Consider the following 22,537-nt stretch of genomic DNA (forward strand, 5'->3'; position numbering starts at 1 on the left):
ATGTCATTAACGTGAACAAGGGGTAGCCAGGTTAGTGCAACACACGTGCTATCACAAAATCACACCAAATACAAAAGATGATACGGTATTAACCCATTGAGACCTGGAACGCATCTGTGTCATTTTTTGATTTTGAGCTAAAAAGCATTATTATACAGTTTGGCTATTCAAAAATAGCAGATATACAAGCTCGTACCGCGGCACCGAGTGCCGCGCTACAAGCTTGTAGATCTGCTATTTTTGAAAAATCGCGAAAATGTGTGCAAATTAATATATTTATATTATTTTAAAGCGAACATTTTTAACTCAAATCTTTGCTTCTGGGGGGTCCCTGGAACAAAATATTTTGAGATGGCGGTCGGCGGCCAAATACATTTTGGGGGTCCTTGACATGAAAACGTTTGAGAACCACTGATATAGAAACATACGCTTAATACAAAATATATTTCATTGATGTATGGGGGTGTGTGTGTGTCCTGCGTGACTGAACTCTGTTCAGCTTCAGCTTTAACATACTTAGTGTCACATAAAGGAAATGGTATGGAGCTTTCTATTCTGGGCATCCGCTATATGCTTTCTATGTGTTAATATTAATTCAGCAGCATCTCCTTGATGAGACTTGTCCATCGATCAGCCTTTCCCAGAAACAACAGGAAGCATAAGTCTACGACCATGGCTGAGTGTTCAGGCTAACAGTAGGAAGCCTGTGGGCTGTATAAGTGAGTGTTAGCACGCGTGTGCGCGTGTGTGTGTGTGTGTGTGTGTGTGTGTGTGTGTGTGTGTGTGTGTGTGTGTGTGTGTGTGTGTATGTGTGCGTGCGTGCGTGCGTGCGTGCACTGCGTGTGTGTGTGTTCATGGCTAGCAGCATGGGGTAGGTGCCAGCTGAGTTTAAAGAGTAGCACAGTGCACAGTAAAATCCTCAGCATTTATCCATTTATAATTGTACCTTTATGGGTCCATTTGGTTACTGTGCAACGAAAAAAAGAAAAAAAATGTCTCGCTAGACGAGATTGAAATCTCGTCTAGCGAGACTTACGTTTCATTTTTTTCTTTTTTCTTTTTTTTGCATAGTGTTCTGTCACAATGAACATCAGATCTCACAAAAAAAAAGAAGTAAAAGACTAAGCTGTGGCGGACCCGGGATGGAGTTATGACATTTTTCTACTGTACCATTCATCCTAAGATATGTGAAGGAGGACATGAAGGAGGACATGAAGGTAGTGGTGGACGCGGTGAAGGAGGACATGAAGGTAGTGGGCGTGACGGAGGAGGATGCAGAGGACCGAGCCAAATGGAAGCGAATGATCCGCTGTGGCAACCCCTGACGGGAGCAGCCGAAAGACAAAGAAGAAGACCATTCATCCTAAGATATATCATGGTCCAAAATTCCCCTTTAAATTAGCACTGAGGATTTTAAGAGATAGTATCTACGTCTGTTGTGGGTGATGGAGTAGAGGTCCCAGCCAGTCAGAGGACAGCTTGCCCTGGGTTGACACAGAGTAAGTAGGTCAAAGTCTTTAAAGGGTTAACATTTCTGTACCTGTAAATGCCAGCCTGAAACTGTTCTCTGGCCTTTAGAAAGCTCAGAATCACTAAAGCTCATCCATGCACACACACACACACACACACACACACACACACACACAGAAACACACATGCACACGTACAGTACACTCCTTCCTGTGTCATTGTCAGTTTAAAGATTACAAGACTCTCTAAGAATAAAAACCCCACACACCAGACCTATAGCAATAGTCATATCCTTCCTACATTGAAATTGGCTTATGGGTGGGCTGGCGGACCACGGCCATGTCACCCTGACTCAGACATAACCATAAACAAACCCGATACGCCCATATATAGGCATGGTCACTATGACTCACACATATGGGCATATATGGAGATCCGGTTGTACAGATCTGACCACTATGCCCATATATATGATCATGTGCATATATGGGGCCGATCGTCTGTACGAGACCAAAGTTATTTTTCCAGCTCGGAGGATGGCTCGTTTTGATGAAAAGTAGGTTGTAGCTCGTTGTCTACATTAGGCCTACTATGGTAGGAGAGATGTTTCGTTTGTGTTTTGTATGGGTGCATCAATGGGAGACCACATGTCAAGCAATTCAATGTATCTGTCATGTTCAGTGGAAGGAAGTAAAACAATGATTGCATTTGTTCCTTGCATCTCCCTCACTTATATTTAAGTGGGAGTATAGCTAATGCATTCGTCTACTACTCAGACCCCACCTTATCAAATGGCTATTTACCTTCATGTGTGAACGCATCGGAAACGGACATTCTCCTTTTGCATGCTACATGCGTGAAAGGACAACACCGACCTGATTCCGCTGACATTTTCCAGTGTTCAAATGAGAAAGCGGCTATATTTAATCATGTACATTTACTGTTCCATCATACTGAGGAACAGAGGCGCCAGAAGGCGCTATGGAGGTCACTGCTACTTAATCCAACAGTCCGATGAGTCAGACACTGCCGACAACGACACCGGTTTTGTACTGGTAGTAGTTTGTAACAAGGCTGTGTGAAGAAGCAGAGGTCAGATATACTGTATGTATGTTCTTGGCAGTGGGAGGTATGCTGGAGCAGAACGTTTCATGTAATGCACTGAAGTCAATGAGAGCCCGGTGGACAAGCGTATGAATAAACGCTATCTTTGAATGATGGCAACGTTTGTCAAATAAATCAGTTCAGGTAAATAAAAGAAGACATATAGGATTCTTTCTTAAACAAAGGAGAAAAAAACTCAGTTTAAAAAAAATACCAGTACCAATATACTGTATGTACTGTAATATACTATATGGAATAGAGGCCTAAATAACATACTTAGCATCTGTGAACAAGTAAAAACAGACTGTACATAAATAAAAGAAGTGTTCTAAACATCCAGACTGCGTCATGGACAGAGTGATGCTTATAGAAAAGCATGTTGTCAGCATGCACCGAGCAACAACACTAGAGCAGTGACTCAACTAGGTGCATTCTCTAGTAGAAACAAACTCCCACGACTTCACTTTCCCCACTTGTGCCTAATTTACACATAGTCGTACAACTGTGATGCTCCCTGAAAACAACTGATTTCCAACGGAAAAACTAACTTTTCAGTAGAAAATATCTTATTTCCAAATTATTTTAGGTTATGTTAGGGTCCATTTGCTTCTCAGCACATTTCAATGCTTTCACTGAACAGTATTAAGATTCTACCTAACACCCAACAAGTTCTAGTTTGTGTCCTAAATGTCACAGGAACAAAACATGACTCGAGTTGTTCTGGTCCCCCCTCTTGGTGCCATGGTAACAATGATGGAAGAAATTCAGCTCTACTCTTTGTGGACGGAAGGAAGGAAGCTGTCGAAGCATTCAGGTTGCAGTCCTAAAATCAACTTAGGAAGTAGTGTCCACAAGGATTTATATTGGTTAAGAAACACCATCAAGCATTCATAGCTGTTATGTTTTCCTTCTATTGACCATTTAATAATGTATCCACATTTCGTTCAGTCTCATGATGAAACAACCTGCCTGCTGCTGTGTGAACCCAAGCTTCAGAGATCAACTTAAGTCATTACACATACAGTACATTTGTACCCGTGGAAGAAAACACTCTAACAAGGAATTCATAATAATTCCCTCTCGCAAATGGGATGTTGCTCTTGTCAGGGGGACAATAGGCTGTTCTCTGCTCAATTGAGCTGCATACTAATGGGGTGATTATATGAAGCCTAATTATCAGATGGCGCTTGTCAAGAAGAAGCTGTGCGCTTTGCCCGGAGGAGGAAATGCACAATGGAGACAAACTGTTGTTTCTGCTGAAAAGCCACTGAGGAACAGGTCTTTGTCATGACAGAGCGGGTGAAGGATCCATGGGTTTATTTATTCATTGCAAAACAACAACCATGGAGGATAACTGGCCGGAAATGTATTTAAATGTATGTGAACCAATATTTCATTTTTTTAATACGACTTCATAATGGGAATTTGCAGCAGGAGGCATGTGTAAAGCCTGTTTCCAAACCAAACTGACTGACCAGTTAAAATAGTGGACTACATACAAACGACTCTGACCCTATACGTTTAAACAATACTTGGTTATTATCATCACGTACCATGAATACATTAGCCACATGCTGAGCTGGATATGAAATATGCATATTCCCCCAGGCCAGCATATGGTAGTAGGGACGGTTAATAGGAGGTGTTAAGATTGGCATTCTTCACATGACTATCGCACACCAACAACAACAGAGACACTTGGACTTTCCAACAGCTGCACGACAGAGAACAATGTTAATGCTGTGAGCAGGGTTGCCAGATCTGCTTATTATAATTTCCCCGCAATATTTTATTTGAAAATAGCCGATCTACAAGCTCACAACGCGTCGCGTTGTGAGCTTGTAGATCTGCTATTTTCAAATAGCTGAGGTATATGTTAAAGTGCTCATGTGGGCCATAGTCGCTTCTTTTGGGCTGGTTTTCCTAGACCTGGTTGCTTGTTTCTCTCACAGAATCTGGCAACACTGGCTGTCAGTATGTCAACAGTGAAGGTCAGTTCAGTTGACTAATCTCCAAGCTTGTTTACTGTATCATAACTATATAATCTGTTTTTAATTATTTTACCTACACTTGTAAACTAAAAAGATGAAGAAATGTTTTTAAAGAACATATATATATTTTTTTAAGTAAAAGGGTCACTCTTAAGAAGACAAAGCTTGACCATATTTCCAATCTCATACACATGTTAATAATTCAACATTTAATATGAAAACAGGCGGGTTGTCCAGGAGGGAACAATATCTGTGAATTATTGATATGTCTCTCTAGCCTCCTTCCGTCTGTGGATTAGAAGGAGCTCTTATAGAATAAAAGAAAGGAGAAATCATATCTCTGCCAATATCATTCTGCCCCCTGAATGAATCATCCCCTGACCTCCAATATATTACACTCACAGTATGGTTTCATATTGCTGCCATCTTTGGAAAGCAATAGAGGGGATCATATACAAATACCTGTGCTTCCCTGGAAAATAATACAAGTGTACATGCTACAAAGCCACAGTGTCAGATTCTCATTCTAATCGCTCTAGTGTGCGGCACAGCCGATGAGCCTACAGCAACTCAGGTGGCTGTTCTACATGTCCTTCATCAAACCATTACCCTTAAAGTGTGAAGAGTGACAGCAGACAGCTTGCAGAGTTTAACTGACATTTCTTTTATACTTCATGTGAGCCAAATGTCAGCATCTAGCAAAATCGAATATCCCGAAGGCCTTGATTCTCTGTCATTCAATTAGCATCAATGTCAACCCTTTTCTCCTCTTTTCCGGTCTTTTGCTTCGCCACACTGTCTTTCAGCATGTATCGTCTCTGTCTTTCTCTCCCTGCCCCCACTCAGTCAGTCTCTCTCTACCCCACCAAACACAAATATGACACACTAACATGCACGCACGCACACACACACACACACACACACACACACACACACACACACACACACACACACACACACACACACACACACACACACACACACACACAGGTAGGCCTATATGTATTTGCACTGACCCCATGGGGCGAGACACAATTTAAACTAGAAAATGTTTCCAATAGCTAGTTGGAAATAGATCCATCTGCAGCCAGGTGGAGTGCCTGGTCCTGTAATTGTATCTACAATCTGTTGAGAGTTCATGTAGCAATTCACGGATGAGCGGTGAGAGATCTGTCATCCTCTGTGCTTCATGTGGTCGGTATGTTTTCCACATGATTTCATGACTGTGAACCAATAAGCTTCCAGTCTGCCCTGTCGGTCTCCCTTGAGAGTGTATGCAGCAGTTTGCTACGTTGAAGGACACTGCTCTTCTGCCACGCCGCGCTCATTTCCTTGACATGATCATCTACCGACAAATATACGCAGTAAAATCGCCTGTGTTCATTAACAGGTCCATTTAGGTCCATAGTTACACTCTGAGAGTTAAATTGACACCGAGGATTTTACTGTGTAAAACCATCCAAAACTACTGTGTACACTCACATCCATAATAACTACTGCAACACAAGCAGAAGCAACACAGTGAGTGTTGCATGATGCATGCAGTTATTACGCACACAAACTGCTCAATGGAAAAATGACTAAGTAATCATCCTTTTTTTTACCCATTTGATTTAGTTTAATTGGCACAATTTCAATCAGAAACACTCTCGTCTTAGTAGATAAAGAACCATTTATTGCCACAAATGGAATACAGTTAAGCTTGGCGTTAAAGCTCCGCTCTTGGGAGAATATTCACTGAATTTTGTCGAAGCAGCCTGCTAAGCATATATTCAGAGAATGCTTAAGCAAATCCCCCATAGGGATACAATGACAACAATAAGCAATACATTAACATATTAGTTAGAATTAGCAGATATACATGATAAACACAAGTATTTGAGCCTAGCAAGATTTTAAACAGCAGATATACATGATAACCACAAGTATTTGAGCCTAAGCCAGACTCTAAACAAAGCAGATATACATGATAATCACAAGTATTTGAGCCTATGGCACACTCTAATCAAAAGGTGGAGGCTGGGGTGGAGGAGGAGCTAGCAAAATGCATTGGTTCAGCAACCAAGAAAGACCTAGAGAATATGAAGCCGTATTTATAGGAACCTCTTTGCTCAAGCGTGAGCTGTGATTGGATAATGAGTGTGTGATGTAATGACCAGCTGGGCTGTGAATGGGGAATAGAAAGCTGATGTTCACATCAGCTGACTGACTGCTGGTTACAGCTTTGGCGTGCACGACTTCCGTGTCCTGCATGAACTAACGCTATGCTTCATTTCAATCAGAAACACTCTCGTCTTAGTAGATAAAGAACCATTTATTGCCACAAATGGAATACAGTTAAGCTTGGCGTTAAAGCTCCGCTCTTGGGAGAATATTCACTGAATTTTGTCGAAGCAGCCTGCTAAGCATATATTCAGAGAATGCTTAAGCAAATCCCCCAAAACCAATAAATGCATACTCTCTGGTTTCAGCCAAGCGGCAGCTAGGATACTCAGAGAGTGCATAACAGAAATCCCCCCCAACACACGGAAGCCAACGCCAAGCCTAAAAAACGCCTTTATCAGTCATACTATATTATGTGAAGTAGCAAGACTGCTACTGACTTAAAATAGAATGCGCACGCAAATGCAAGCATGCATCTTAAGACTATGTGTTCAACAGGCCTGATGAATGCAGAAACCTGTTGATTCCTGAACTCAGGAGTCCTAGACGGTATCGTAAAGCGATGCTCACTGCTATGCTGCACCGCGAATAGGATTCGAAAAGGACATTCTGTTTCTTTTTAAAGAAATCTGATATATATAAATATATATGTATGAGGTCATCCTATGATGAATGATAACTAATGTTTATCATTCATGATAAATAAAGTGTACTAACTATGTGTAACAGCAGCTTGCTGTGGACCTCAGCATTTAATTATTTAAGCTATACTAAAAGAATGCAAGCATGCATCTTAAAACGAGGTCATCCTACAATTAATGAGATATATACTGTGTGTGCTCAACAGCCGTGTTGATCCTGTACGTCAGGAGTGCTTTAAATGTAAGCATGCATTGGTGTGTTAAACAGCCATGTTGATCCTGAGCTTCAGAAGTTCCTCAGCATTTGATTATTAAGCTAAACTAAACAAATGCAAGCATGCGTCTATGTGTTCAACAGGCCTGATGAATGCAGAAACCTGTTGATTCCTGAACCTCAGGAGTCCTAGACGGTGTCCTAAAACGATGCCCACTGCTATGCTGCACCGTGAATAGGATTCGAAAAGGACATTCTATTTCTTTTTAAAGAAATCTGATATATATAAATATATATATATATATGTATGAGGTCATCCTATGATGAATGATAACTAATGTTTATCATTCATGATAAATAAAGTGTACTAACTATGTGTAACAGCAGCTGCTGTGGACCTCAGCATTTAATTATTTAAGCTATACTAAAAGAATGCAAGCATGCATCTTAAAATGAGGTCATACTACAATTAATGAGATACATACTATGTGTGTGTTCAACATCCATGTTGATCCTGTACTTCAGGAGTGTACTTAAGCAGAATGTGTACTATAGGGTTGAGATTCCTTGGTTGCCCCTAGCAACGGAACGCCCCTGTAATCACCACTGATTAATAACATATGCGTGTAACAGCAGCGTGCTGTAACTTCCTATCCGCTCAGATAAGAGGGATGCAAGAATGCATCCGTAAAAGGTCAACTATCTTCATCAGAATGAACCCATGCCATTGCCAACCACTTTTGAATGCAGACTCTATTTAACTGTCTCCTCATACAGTACATGCCACTCATTGCTTTTGAGCAACTTCAAGTTTAAGCCTAGACCAATGTAGCTGCGCCAATGCAATGCGGAAATGAGTGAGAGGTATACAGCTGCGCAGCAGTCCACATCTTTTGTAGAGGAGACAGAGCCGGGCCGTGAACCATGACCTTGGCTTTCCCTTGCCGGTCAGGAAGAACATTAGTCTTGCCTCGCCAGAGGACGTCTTTGCAGATACTGGATCATGGAGAACAGAGACAAAACATGGTTTTAGTTAGGGTTAGGGTTAGGGTTAGAAATTATGACGTTTGCACCTCCCCCCCCCCCTGTCTGATTTACAGTGTTTAAGAGTTTAAGATGTTAAGTTCATCCTACAAAAGTGTGAAACTATGTGTAGCAGCAGCATGCTGCAGACCTCAGAAATTATTTTATTAAACTAAATTAATGAGTAAAATGTAATAACTATATGCGGCAGTAAGCATACTGCGGACCTTACCCATCACGCACAGATAAAGAAATGCAAAACAAAACAGAATCATACTACCTAAATCAGTGCAGTGGAACCGTTAAGTTCATCCTACAAAAGTGTGAACTATGTGTAGCAGCAGCATGCTGCAGACCTCAGAAATTAATTAATCAAGCTAAACTAAATTAAAGAGTGTAAAATGTAATATCTATATGCAGCAGTAAGCATACTGCGGACCTTACCGATCACGCACAGATAAAGAAATGCAATACAAAACAGAATCATACTACCCAAATCAGTGCAGTGGAACCCAGCCAACACTTTCAGCAGCATACTTATGCCTGATGTCAATCTCAGATACGTAGATAGCGATCCACAAAAGCTTCAAGTTCCACAAGCATGCAGAACACCACCTAGATGAACTTTTGGAAAGACACACACAAGAGCAAGCCTTCTCGTCTGGACGCTGTGGAGATCTGCAAGCAAACAGCTGGATTATCTCATTCACTCATGGTGAACGTAGTAGCGTTCATGGCTGCAGACCGGCAACCTGCTGCTTCATTGTGAATGCTGGAACCAAGCAACTGAAGAGTACTGTAACTGTACCGTTTGCAATAAGCAGACCACAATGCATCTTTAAGACTTTGTTTGCAATAAGCAATTATTTTAAATTGCAATTATCATCATACGTTTTCTTCTTTCTGCAACCATCCAATGAAACTTAACCCAGCAGCACCTGTATGAGTCAGAGACAAGTAAACCCCCTTTATCCTTGCAATGAATAATGACTATTATATGATTTCCGCCTTTCACCTGCTGTGTTTTTTGTCCAACTCGAGATGTGTTAGCTAAAAGTGAAGTAACATGCAAATTAATTCAATGCACTATGAATCCGCTCCCTGCATCTAAGTCATAAGCTGATAGAATTGAAGCAGCAGAGAATCAGATTAACCTTTGCTTGCCCTCTAAATGGCACCCCCTCGAGGACAACCCACTACAATTGAAGCAACCGCCCCATTTCACAAGACTTTAATCCACCATGAAGTAATTATCTATTTAAGCATCTGCAAACTAATCCACCCACAATAGTTACCTGAACTTGAGCGATAAATTAAGTGAATAGAACAGGAATGCAGAAATAACAGCTTCACTGAGTGGATTATATTAACTTGAATATCCCATGATAGTTGTGTACCTTATTTAACATGACATGATAGTTGTGAACCTTATTTAACATGACAGTTACACTGCCATAATGCCTGCACATGACCAGTTAAGAAAGAAAACACCCTTGCCTTCACCTTATTCTCACACGGTAGCATTGAACTGAATTGACCATGATATGACCGTGTCAGTTGCATAGACTACAATACCCAAGATGCATGCTGTATGTATGAGACTTCCTGATTACTCCCAAGGAGTAGTCACGTGACACCACCACGGCGTGTTGCCAGATTGTAAGAGAAACAAGCGCCAAGTCTATAAAAACAAGTCGCAAAACAAGTGTTTAGAATATTAAACATTTTTTGTACCATGATTACATATGAATCTGGGGTTCCTTCACATGAACCCTGTTTAGTAATCATATTTGCTAGTGACTTAACAGAGCACAATCCCAAAGTCGCTTATAATAAGCAGACATGGCAACACTGATTTGATACACATGCTGTGATTTCCTTTCCTGGCTTGAATACATGTCTGAATTTGACTTATTGTCTTATATTATGCCCCGTTGCACACAGATTGTCTACAACAGCTTTGATAAGTAGAAGCATTTGTGCTAGCAGAGCACTACAACTGTTGGAAGCTCTGCTTGAAGCTTTAGAGCCAACTAGATGGTACTGCACCATGTATTGTGGGTATTCCCAGAGTCAAGAGTGCCTCAGCAGAACAGCATTAGAACTTAGAAGCAGTACTTATTTTGTAAAAAAAAATCAACTTTCGGCCCAAAAATTTAGCTCCATATATTTCTATACCTGAAGCCATAAAAATGCTAAAATAGCCACGTTTCATTACCTGATGAAAGCTCTTTAAAACCACTGGAATGTCTGCTGCTGGGAATAAAAGAAGTAGCCTACATGGGGAGCAAGGCTGCTGTGTTAACTTTGCAGCACTGTACAAACAAATCAAAGCTTTTACATGGCAGCAAAGCATGCTGTTAGCTTTAAGCTACAAACAATTCGAGCTTTCCACATGCTATGTTACCTTTAAGCTATAAACAATTCAAGCTTTCCACATGTTATGTTAGCTTTAAGCTACAAACAATTCAAGCTTCCACATGGGAAGGAAGCATGCTATGTTAACTGTGCAGTTCTGTATAACAACAAAGATTCTACATGCAGCAGCATGCTATGTTAGCTTCTAGCTACAAATAATTGAAGCTTTCCAAATGGGAAGCAAGCATGCTATGTTAACTGTGCATTGCTGTATAACAACACAGCTTCTAAACATGGCAGCACGCATGCTATGTTAGCTTTGAGCTACAAACAATTGAAGCTTTCCACATGGGAAGCAAGCATGCTATGTTAACTGTGCAGTGCTGTATAACAAACCAAGCTTCTAAATGCAGCAGCATGCTATATTAGCTTTAAGCTACAAACAATTGAAGCTTTCCACATGGGAAGAAAGCATGCCATGTTAACTGTGCAGTGCTGTATAACAACAAACTTCTAAATGCAGCAGCATGCTATGTTAGCTTTAAGCTACAAACAATTCAACTTACCACATGGTGAAGAGAGTAGCCTACAAATAAATCAAGCTTCTACTGTCTGGGCAGCAAGCATGCTGTATTAGCTTTGTGCTACAAACAATTCCTAATTTCTACATGGCAGCAAGCATGCTATTAGCTTAAGCTATGAGCACATTAGTGTTTGGCAGCAATAATAGAAGAAGCATTGGCTGCTGTAGCAGTGGTAAAAGTCAGCATCATAAGCAGACTCATCTCATATAGCACCAAAATATCATAGAGCAGCGCACAAAGCAGTAGATGAGCAGTAGATGAGCAGCAGATGAAGCTCGCAGCAGCTAGCAAAATGCATTGGTTCAGCAACCAAGAAAGACCTAGAGAATATGAAGCCGTATTTATAGGAACCTCTTTGCTCAAGCGTGAGCTGTGATTGGATAATGAGTGTGTGATGTAATGACCAGCTGGGCTGTGAATGGGGAATAGAAAGCTGATGTTCACATCAGCTGACTGACTGCTGGTTACAGCTTTGGCGTGCACGACTTCCGTGTCCTGCATGAACTAACGCTATGCTTCATTTTAACTTGGTTTTGAGCACTCCAATCCCAAATGGAGAACATGAATCGAGATGACACAAAAAACTAACAACATAGGGAAGCAGTGGCTATCAGTGGGAAACTGATTTGTAATTAGGCTAATTGTGGTATTGCCACGCATATGATGAACACATTCTCATGTCCCTGCATTTGTTTACACTAGTTAAATGAGAGCAGTGGGTATGTATGTAATGACTGCATGAGTGGATTCTCAGTACAAAGAGAGCAGAAATACCTCAGCATATGGACCTGCTGTCATCACCTATAGCTCACAATCACACCCACACCCCCTATAGTCACTCCCTGTACTCTGTGTGTCTCTGCATCCTCTGCGTGTGTGTGTGTGCGCGTGTGCGTGTGCGTGTGCGTGTGCGTGTGCGTGTGTGTGCGTGTGCGTGTGCGTGTAAGCAAGCTCAGAACAGCCTGCCGTGTGAGAGGATAAAGAAATACATACAAGACAGACAGAGCAGAGACAAGGTCACATCTCTATTCTCCTCTACCCATCACAACATCTCTCTTTTCTTTACTGCTTCATTCCCTCTATCAGTCTACCCATCACAACATCTCTCTTTTCTGTATTGCTTCATCCCCTCTATCAGTCTACCCATCACAACATCTCTCTTTTCTGTATTGCTTCATCCCCTCTATCAGTCTACCCATCACAACATCTCTCTTTTCTGTATTGCTTCATCCCCTCTATCAGTCTACCCATCACAACCGTTCTCTTTTATTGCTTCATTCCCTCTATCAGTCTACCCATCACAACATCTCTCTTTTCTTTATTCCTTTCCCCATCTATCAGTCTATCCATCACAGTATATCTCTTTTCTTTATCTCCCCATCTATCAGTCTATCCATCACAGCACCCCCTCCCCCCCACCATCTATCAGTCTCTTTGACCACTACTCTTTTCCAGATCTGATGACACAGAGGGCGTATCATGAGCAAACTAATGGGAAATATATAACACAATATTTGAAATCCTCCAATGTAACAGTGCAACTTTTAATCTAATTCAGTTACTTTGAAGTTACTATTAACAAATCTGTCAAGTCATCCTAGTGTGCGGACACTGTCGTAGTTTGATGACATGCAGCCAGCTAAATCAAATGTTACATCTGACATACAGTACGTAGCATAATTGATCCGTTGGCATGCCGCCAAAGGTGTTGATCGGGCTTCCAATGAATCCTTCAACAGTAACTCATCACACAAGAGAAGATATTATGGTCTGAAAGCCCAAATAACGCTATGCAAACAAACCCTCACCCCAGAGACCTGGACAGCTAATCTATGATCAAACACAGCAGCCTTCATCACATTCACATTCTGGCCAGCAGCCCATCCGTATTACGCAGAGATCACTGCTCCCCAGTACCAAAAGCATGTACTGTATGTGATGTCTAGATTAGTGTTTGGCAAACAGCCCATTCACATGATATACACATTTCATATTGAACCATTCCGGTATAGTGCAGTCCATCTCATTAGAATAAAATATATTGTGTGTATGAGAAAGGCATTCAGTGCTGGCCTGGCAGACAGCTCATCCGTATGATTAGTGTTGGGCCTTTCACCCATATTCATGATGCACAGATCATGGTTGGATAACGGCCTATTCATTCTATCATCTTTCACATCACTGGTGGTGGCACGTTCATATGGCATGGAGTTGGAGGCTGCCTTGGCAAGAGCATAAACAGAGAAAAAGCTAAGATCTCAGTGTTAATTTAATTATTGAGTGAGGAAAGGGTGATGGTGATGATGCAAATGGACCATTCTACTGAAAATGTGACTTGTACTGTGTACATGTGCGTGCGCGTTAGGGCTGGTAAATAATAGTCGGTATTCGAATATTATTCGAATATTGGGAAAATAAGTATATTCGAATATGAAAATTAAAATTTGACAGGGACAATACAAAAAACAAGAAATCAAGTTATAAAAACAAACAAAATATATGTTTTATTGGATCCGAGCACTTGATACATAGTTTTTTGTATTGTCCCTGTAAAATAAACATTAAACATATAATATTTTTTTAAATATATTTTTTTATAATAATAATAATAATATTCGCATATATTCTAATATCTGCCAATTTTTAAGACCAATATTCGAATATCATTTCTGAGGAAAGTTACCAGCCCTAGTGTGTGTGTGTACAGCCGTACACACACACACAAACAAACACACACACACACGGAGAACCATCGTGATGACAAGTTATCGACTATGCTACTTATATCCCGTATAAGCCATTAAAATCAATTCAACCAAGCGTCCCTATTTTGGGCATGACACTATAATTTCCAACCCCCCCCCCCATATTTATTATATTATTATTATTATATTATTATATATTATATCATATTTAAAAATGTAAATAGCGGGAAAATACATATACTGTATACATTGTGAGCTTGTAGATTGGCACATTTTGCTGTGCAACAAAGCATGAAATAGGGCTCAAGCGGTTAAAGGGGTTGATAGTGATCCAGGAACACCTTGACTCCTTAAAGCTCTAACCTTTCCTTCACAATTTACACTTCACCTGTCTATCGTCCTCTTCCATTGCCCAGGATCTCCACACCTCTGCAAATGACCAAACCCTCCTTCACTTGTCCTCAGCAACCAAAGTTGCCCTGTGGTAGAAAAGCCTTCCCTTCTAGACAATAAGCTCTGCCAATAACCCATATGAAGAATGTCCCGTTCTAAAAAGAATACACCCTCCATTAAACCCATTAAGACTGGAAAACGCATCTGTGTCATTTTAGATTTCTTTGGCTATTAAAAAATAGCAGATATACAAGCTCATACCGAGTGCCGCGCTATGAGCTTGTAGATCTGCTATTTTTGGGAGAAATCGTGAAAATGTGTGCAAATCTTTGAATATATATATTTTTTAAAGCGAACATTTGTAACTCAAATCTTTGCTTCTGGGGAGTCCCTGTAAACTAACCCACCCCCCCCCCCCTATTATCACCACACCATTTGCTATAATCTGGAACCCTCTGCCTCCGGACCAAACCATGACACCCGCCCCACCCCCCTCTTTCCTACGCTACTCTTCTCCACCATCACCTCCATTCAGGCAAAATCTAATTCACAGATGAATAATGGATGGCTGGATGGAGACTTTCATCCGTCAAGGTTCTCTCTCCTCTTTACCCCCCCTCCTCCTCCTTTTCTTCTCTTTGCGTGGTAAGGCGGGTAGTGCTAATGCAGAGCATCATGCATTGGAGATGAGCCCAGATACCTCCCACTCGGCCTGTTTGGCGTTCTGCTGTCCAAAGGCTCTCTCTCTCTCTCTGTCTCTCTCTCCCTCAATCTCTCTCTCTCTTTCTCACCCTTTGTCCCATTCCATCTATCCTCACTTGCCCCCTTGGCTCATTATTCCTGCATCCCTCTAATCTCCCTGTGTATTTCAGACCTGAAGGAGCAGGATATACTGCCGATTCCTCTCTCTTTTTTCCAATCACCGTTCACCTCTTTCATCCTATATTATTACCTCCGTTCAATCTGTCCCTGACCTTGGGAGAGCGGTGGTCCCAGGTTTGTATTGACGCCCCCGCCCCCCCAGCCTCATCAAAGCGCCAATCAGAACGACCCCCTTGTGATGTATACTCAGGGTCGATTCAAAACCAATACGTTATCAATCTAATTTCATTCAATGCTTGAGGTGAACTGAAATTAAGTGTTACATTTTAACAGAACTTTTTGACTGAAATTTTTTGTTTAAAAAAAAATATATATAATCTTAAACTAAATAACATCAACAAAGATTTTTTTTTTGAATAGAGCTCTAATTGGGTACAAGATTCATGCCATAAGCCTCTATTTCTTTCTGGTTAATGATTTTCCACTGGATAAATGCCCGGAAGCATTGTTTCCTCTCCAAGAAATACAAATGCTCTGGGGCAGAAAAACACATACAAACAAGTTCTCATTCCAGACAGTGTCTGGGAAAAAGCTCATCTAGTTTAGCTGTCACACACAGACGTTAAGCTGTTTTGGATGCCCTGCACAACAGACGATTCATAATTTCCTCCTATTTAAGTATTGATGTTTACAGCTATACAGTTTGAACTCAGGTGGTTTTTCCCTTTTATCTAGTTTGCCTGTGCCAAACATCCACCCTTCAGGTGACACCATAAAGGAACCATCCTCCCACAAACACCCAGCAATTAGCATAGGGCGTTAGTGGGATGAGTGACAGCTTGTGAAGCTGCCCATCAATAATGCAGGCTGGCGGGAGACCCTGGCTGCTAGGCTACTGGCCTACTGACCTGTCTGCCCATCCAGCTGTCTCTCGTTTCTGTTCTGTTCTGTTTTTGGTTTGTTTTTTTTGGTTCTTTGCTCATCTAACGCTGTGAATTGAGTGCCGTCTGTCTTTCTCCTCTATCGGCAGGGGTTACCAAACGGTGAGCCGAGGGATTTTGCGACAACCACACATTATCATTGCAATATTTACAACTATACAAAACTATATGAACTCAATTCGGGTTGGGTCGTCGGCTACGCATGCACCACGTTTGAAGTCAGTCGGACGGTTCTCTAGATACATAAACTACAGATGCATGCACACGTACAGACGGACAGAGATTTTGCTAATTTATAGTAGTTGAAATGAACATTTTCTAAAATAGCAGATCTACAAGCTCTACAACGCACCACGAAAGTGAACTTGTAGATCGGCTATTTTCAATATGTGCCTTATTTTTGAATTGCCCTTTGACGTACGGCACAAAAAGTTTGAAAGCCGCTGGTATACACGTAAATGTTTCTCTCTGCTTTTCCACCTTCCTGTGTATTATGTGTTGTATGTATCCCATGGCTGCTGTGGCGGTGGAGACTTGCTGTCTTTTTTGCATTCATTTGTTCTGCTGTAATGTGCTTTGTGGTTTTAAATTAGCACTGTGTGGATCAAATTGTAACCAACCATTAGTTCTCTGCTCAAGCCGTAGAACCTCTTTAACTCGCCAGTGTGACAATAAAATCATAGATTTTGAAAACTAAATCAAAAGAAAATGACTATGTGCAAGAGTGCCTTAGTGGGTAATCCAGTAAACTGACCACATATCTGCAACATCACAGGTTTCATTCCCAGGCAGGAATCTGTGTGAATCTGCCCTCACCTTCATGATTTTCTTTGAATATCTCTCATCAATTAAAAAAAAGATGGCACCAAAATCTCAGAAGAAACAGACACATCTTTTTTTTTAGGGGAAAAGCAAATCAATAATGTCAACAATCAAACATGTTATCTGCATTCTGTTCCACCCACGGTTTGAGGACTGCCTCCTAGAATAGCCAACGACGGTAAGAACAGCGGCCGTTCTATCGGACACGCCAGTGGAATGACAATCAGCATCATAACACACAGACTCAGCAGCCTTCAAACAGCCTCCCATCATGTTCATCAACAACAGCAGCAACAGATAAAATGGTAGACAGACAAGCGAGCGCCACCAATCACAGCGGAAACCAGCAGAATAAGCGCCGTCTAAAAAAGACTTAGTGGATCAGGGGTGATTCATGTGACTGCGTTCATTATACAGATTAGGCCAGCGCAGCACGTGCACAGACTCTCGCACACATAAACACACACAGGAGCATCTTAATTAAGAAGTATAGGCCAGTTCTTGTTAAAAGGAGTCCTGGCAGAGCTGAGGGTAAAAAGTGCAATAGTAGCAAAGGTTCATGGGTCTGATTATTCTCCCTTAACCCGTTAAAACCGGGAAAGCAACTGTGTCATTTTAGATTTATTTGGCTATTAAAAAATCGTAAACATTTGTGCAAATCTTTGAATATATATATTTTTAAAGCAAACATTTTTAACTCAAATCTTTCCTTCTGGGGGTCCCTGGAACAAAATATTTTGAGATGGGGGTCGGCGGCCTAATTCTGGGGGTCCTTGACATGAAAAAGTTTGAGCACCACTGATATACAGTAGCAATATAGGTTTTTCAGAAAACTGTTAAGTATTTAGAAGACATTTTTAGAATCGGCCTCAGGCCTTAATGGGTTAATCAAAGCAATAAGGGAAAGGGACTGAATGAGAGGAGACAATAGGTCCCGGAGAGGCATGGGAACAAAGGGATGAGAGGCTGGACAGTGCACAGTACACAGGTGCTTTGACTACAGGTGGGGATGGAACAATGATTTATGGTCGCCTTGATCTACAATGCATGAGAAAAAAAATTATAAAAATAAAATACAAAAACAAGGACAATGAACCACTATTCTCTTTGGATGACTATGCGGGATGTTTGTTTTATTGAGACGTTCCATTTAACCACTTTCAACCTGGCGTCCCTATTTTGGCCATTTTTAACATCTAATAATCTATTTGATGTTTTTAATTGGCTATTTGGCCATTTTTTAAATAGGGCACACACGGTTAAATGATATTCTATTCTAGCCTATTCACATCTGTGTACTCCGTTTACTCCAGTCCCAGCATCGGTATAGTGTTGAGTTTGTCTTTGACGCAGTATGGTAATGTCAGGCAGGCTAATTGGCAGAGGCTGCTCTCTCAGCAGGCTACAAGCATCTCTCGCTCCGGGCTCTGATAAGAGCACAGCCTCTCTCCGGACCACCTCCACACAGTGAGACCAGACCGCTGCCTGCCTGTCAAACACAATGTTACACACATGCAGGCAGAATGCTGGGCATATGCACACAAAGTTTGCACACACCACAACAAATATACACTTGTGTGCAGGCATACACATGTCTATGCACAGGATGCGCACACAAAGACACACACTGTGTGTCCTGATACCCATTAATCACTATCTCAGCAGTTTCACGTTGAATGAGAGACAGATACCCTGAGGCACGCTGTGCCACTGCCTCTATACAGACCGTGTTGTATAATGAGATTGTCAGTCTATAGTCTCTGGGCTCTGGTCTGACTGAGTTTATATCTGGAGACATGGCTGGAATGACTGGGGTCTGGGGGAAGGTCCTGGACATGAACAATGAAACTACAACTAACAGGCAACGCAACAAAACACATGGCAAAATATGCTGCTCACTCTCCTCACCCACTCTCTCAATGTCTAACTGGTGGGCTGTTGGGACTTCACTTAACAATACTGTAGAAGAAGACTAACAGATCATTTATATTTTTAGGTTTTTTGATATGTTATATTAGAATATTCATACAGTATGCGGCAGTCACAAAATGTCCAATTTGAAAGGAGATTACTTTTTTGTATTGACACAAACCACAAACCAACTTTCAACTTCCCCACCAAAATCTAAATCAAGATTGATTGATACACAAGGAAGCACCATTTTACCATTTTAATTCCTTTACTTAACCACTTAAACCCTCTAGTCTAGACTCTAGACTTAGTAAACTGGGCCTAAGTTGACTGCACTTTTCAGTCTACAACACCAAATCTCTTCACCAAAAATATCTACAAGCTCACAGCGCATAGCGTTGCAAAGCATTGAGAGTTTGTAGATCGCCTATTTTGGCTAATTGTGAACCCCAGAATATGGATGCTGGGGTTCAAGTATTACTTAATGTGCACTCATTGATTAAACTGCATAAATCATGAACGGGTATTAAAGGGTCTGGAGGTTGACAGGCCAGCCAGGACTCACTCATATGAAAAATAAATACAGAAGCACCAGAAATACAATGTGAGATTGTAAACTTATGAATCGACATTTTTGGTTTATCCATTCAAATGTATTGATGATTCATTCACTAAGTTACATCACAAACATTCATCTCTAGCTGAGGATTTGCCTCCGAATCTCATCACTGGTCCCCTGAGCTGAAAGACAATAACTGAACCCATCCCCCTCCACAGACAAGAGTGTGTGTGCGTGCGCGTGGCGTGCGTGTGTGTGTGTGTGTGTGTGGTACATAGAGCCCCACCCTTCATCCCTATGTGAATCCCACAGTGCCGTGGGTACCACGCTCTTACAGGCCCCTCTCTCATCCCCCCGGTCAGCTACTTAGACAGATAGCATCACACTGTAGCGTCCTCGATCAGACAAGACTGGCCATGTGCACGGCCGGCGCACCGCAGCTGAATCACAAAACCACATAAGAATGAATGAGCCCACAAATGCATGACTTTGTGAATGGACAAGTCACATAATGCATGACCTCATCCCTGCAGGCTTAACAGGGCTCAATATTAAACAAGGCCTCTATCGCATGCTTTGTAATGTAAACAGTCAGGGAAACCGTTAAGACACAGCAAACATACACACATACAGGACATGTGCACACAGTCGCCCGTACACACACGTGTGATAGAGCTTAATCAGGCCTGAAATGGTTCAGTCCCACAAGGCCCAAGCCTGACAAAATTCGGTTTGAACCGGACGCAAGACCACACCCCAATACCTTTTTTAAAACGTTTTCTTAAGATTTATTTTTGGGCTATGCCTTCATTGATAGGACAGTAGGCTGACAGGAAATGGGGCGAGAGATGGGGAGTGACATGCAGCAAAGGCTGTCGGGCTCGGGACTCGAATTCGCGACGCGCTGTTAGGCTACATTGAGCCTCCTAGATGCCTAGACCGCTACGCCAGTCGCCAAGGCACTAAATACCGTTTTTTTAAGCCTGAACCGGAGCCTGAATCCGACATTCTTACTAAACGTATTTCCCTTAATGACAGCGGCAGTAGCCTTTTTTCTCCTCTTATAATGTAAGCGGGATTGATTATTCACCAAGAACAGGATTCATTCTATCTTTTTCCAAATGTCTTTATTCATGTAAACAGCTTGGAACAAATATATATTGTATAATGTAAAGCTCAAACTAACATGACAGGAGGTAGGCTACTGTCTTTGGTCCATGACAGGTTTGGACATGAGTCCATGAAATATGTGAGAAATAAAGACAGAGTCAACTCAAACCCTTTGGGCCCTGTCAGGTTCGGGGAGAGAATTTAAGCTCTAATGTGTGCACGCACGCGCACACACACGCATACACATACACACACACACACAGATTCCTCGCAAAGCGGTATGTTTATTATCCGGGGCCATTGTTCTCAGATCTCTGTAATAATCAGTGAGATAATTGAATTACACTGTGGCATAACTCAATCTATCTGTTGGAACAGGAGGGGCCAGGAACACGACCCAGCTGTTGTCACACGCAGAGAGACAGACCTGTTCTACTGACGGCTACAACAGCACCCAGGAACAGAGGGACCGACACACAACAAAGGACCGTAATGAACGGTGAAAGGTCATGACCAGCTGTAGAGCCTTTAACAAACTTTCATCCTGGTGTCCCTATTTTGTCACTATAGACATGTTTTTTAAATGGCACGGGTTGCGGTGCTCTTTACAAGCTTTTTTGGTTTTAACCTATTAAGACCTGAGGCCGATTCTACGAAATGTCTGTTTTTAGAATGTCTTCTAAAAACAGTTTTTTGAAAAAACTTACGTTGCCATGTCAGTGGTTCTAAAAATGTTTCATGTCAAGGACCCCAAAATGTATATGTATTTGGCCAAGGACCCCCCATCTCAAAATATTTTGTTCCAGGGACCCCCCAGAAGCAAATATTTGAGTTACAAATGTTCGCTTGAAAAAATATAGATTCAAAGATGTGCACACATTTTTACGATTTCTCAAAAATAGCAGATCTACAAGCTCATAGCGCGGCGAGTGCCGCGCTATGAGCTTGTATATCTGCTATTTTTCAATAGTTAACATTATTTTACCCAAAGTGTAAAATAATGCTTTTTGAGCTCAAATCAAAAAATTACACAAATGCGTTCCAGGTCTTAATAGGTTAAAAAAAACTATATGTAAAGATAATAATTAAGAATAAAATAGGGCTTATGTGTGTGTGTGTGTATATGTGTGTGTGTGTGTGTGTGTGTGTGTGTGTGTGTGTGTGTGTGTGTGTGTGTGTGTGTGTGTGTGTGTGTGTGTGTGTGTGTGTGTGTGTGTGTGTGTGTGTGTGTGTGTGTGTGTGTGTGTGTGTGTGTGTGTGTGTGTGTGTGTGTGTGTGCGTGTGCACATGCACGTGCGTGGTTGCGGGGCACGCGCATATCACAGCCAGCTCTTTTAATCACTTTACAGACAAATCTGGTACCAGCTGAATGACCAATTAGTTAAGTGCAATGGAAATAGATGAGTGTTTTCTCTGCTAGTCTTCTGCATGGAGAAGCTCTGCGTAGGTGGATGATTGGATAATGGATGCTTCAAATAAAAGGAAGAGCAGGACTGTACTGTGCGCTGAAACGCGCACCAGGAACAGACACAATGCCATTTAACTATTTTGCACAGAAATAGCAAGAGTAATAAAATAGTAAATACACAAGTAGCAAATATAATTAGTAGGCTATTATTCCTGAAGAGAGAGCAACCCATGGTTTTATGACATTTCTACGGCATTGGTTCCCAAAGTGGGGGGGACCAGGGGTCCTTGAGGGGGTTCCAGGGGGTCCCCAGCGAAA

The 22,537-nt window shown here is 41.6% G+C and overlaps 1 protein-coding gene across 1 annotated transcript in view; it reads right to left on the reverse strand.

The window, feature by feature from the left end:
• The window catches only part of xpr1a (xenotropic and polytropic retrovirus receptor 1a), a gene marked incomplete at its 3' end in the record, with an annotated part of 100,263 nt that overhangs the window by 64,051 nt on the left and 13,675 nt on the right, over nucleotides 1–22,537 (reverse strand). The gene's annotated exons all lie outside the window — the stretch shown is intronic.

The sequence above is a fragment of the Gymnoscopelus microlampas genome (assembly GCF_963454915.1).
Source record: "Gymnoscopelus microlampas genome assembly, chromosome: 9".
NCBI lineage: Eukaryota > Metazoa > Chordata > Actinopteri > Myctophiformes > Myctophidae > Gymnoscopelus > Gymnoscopelus microlampas.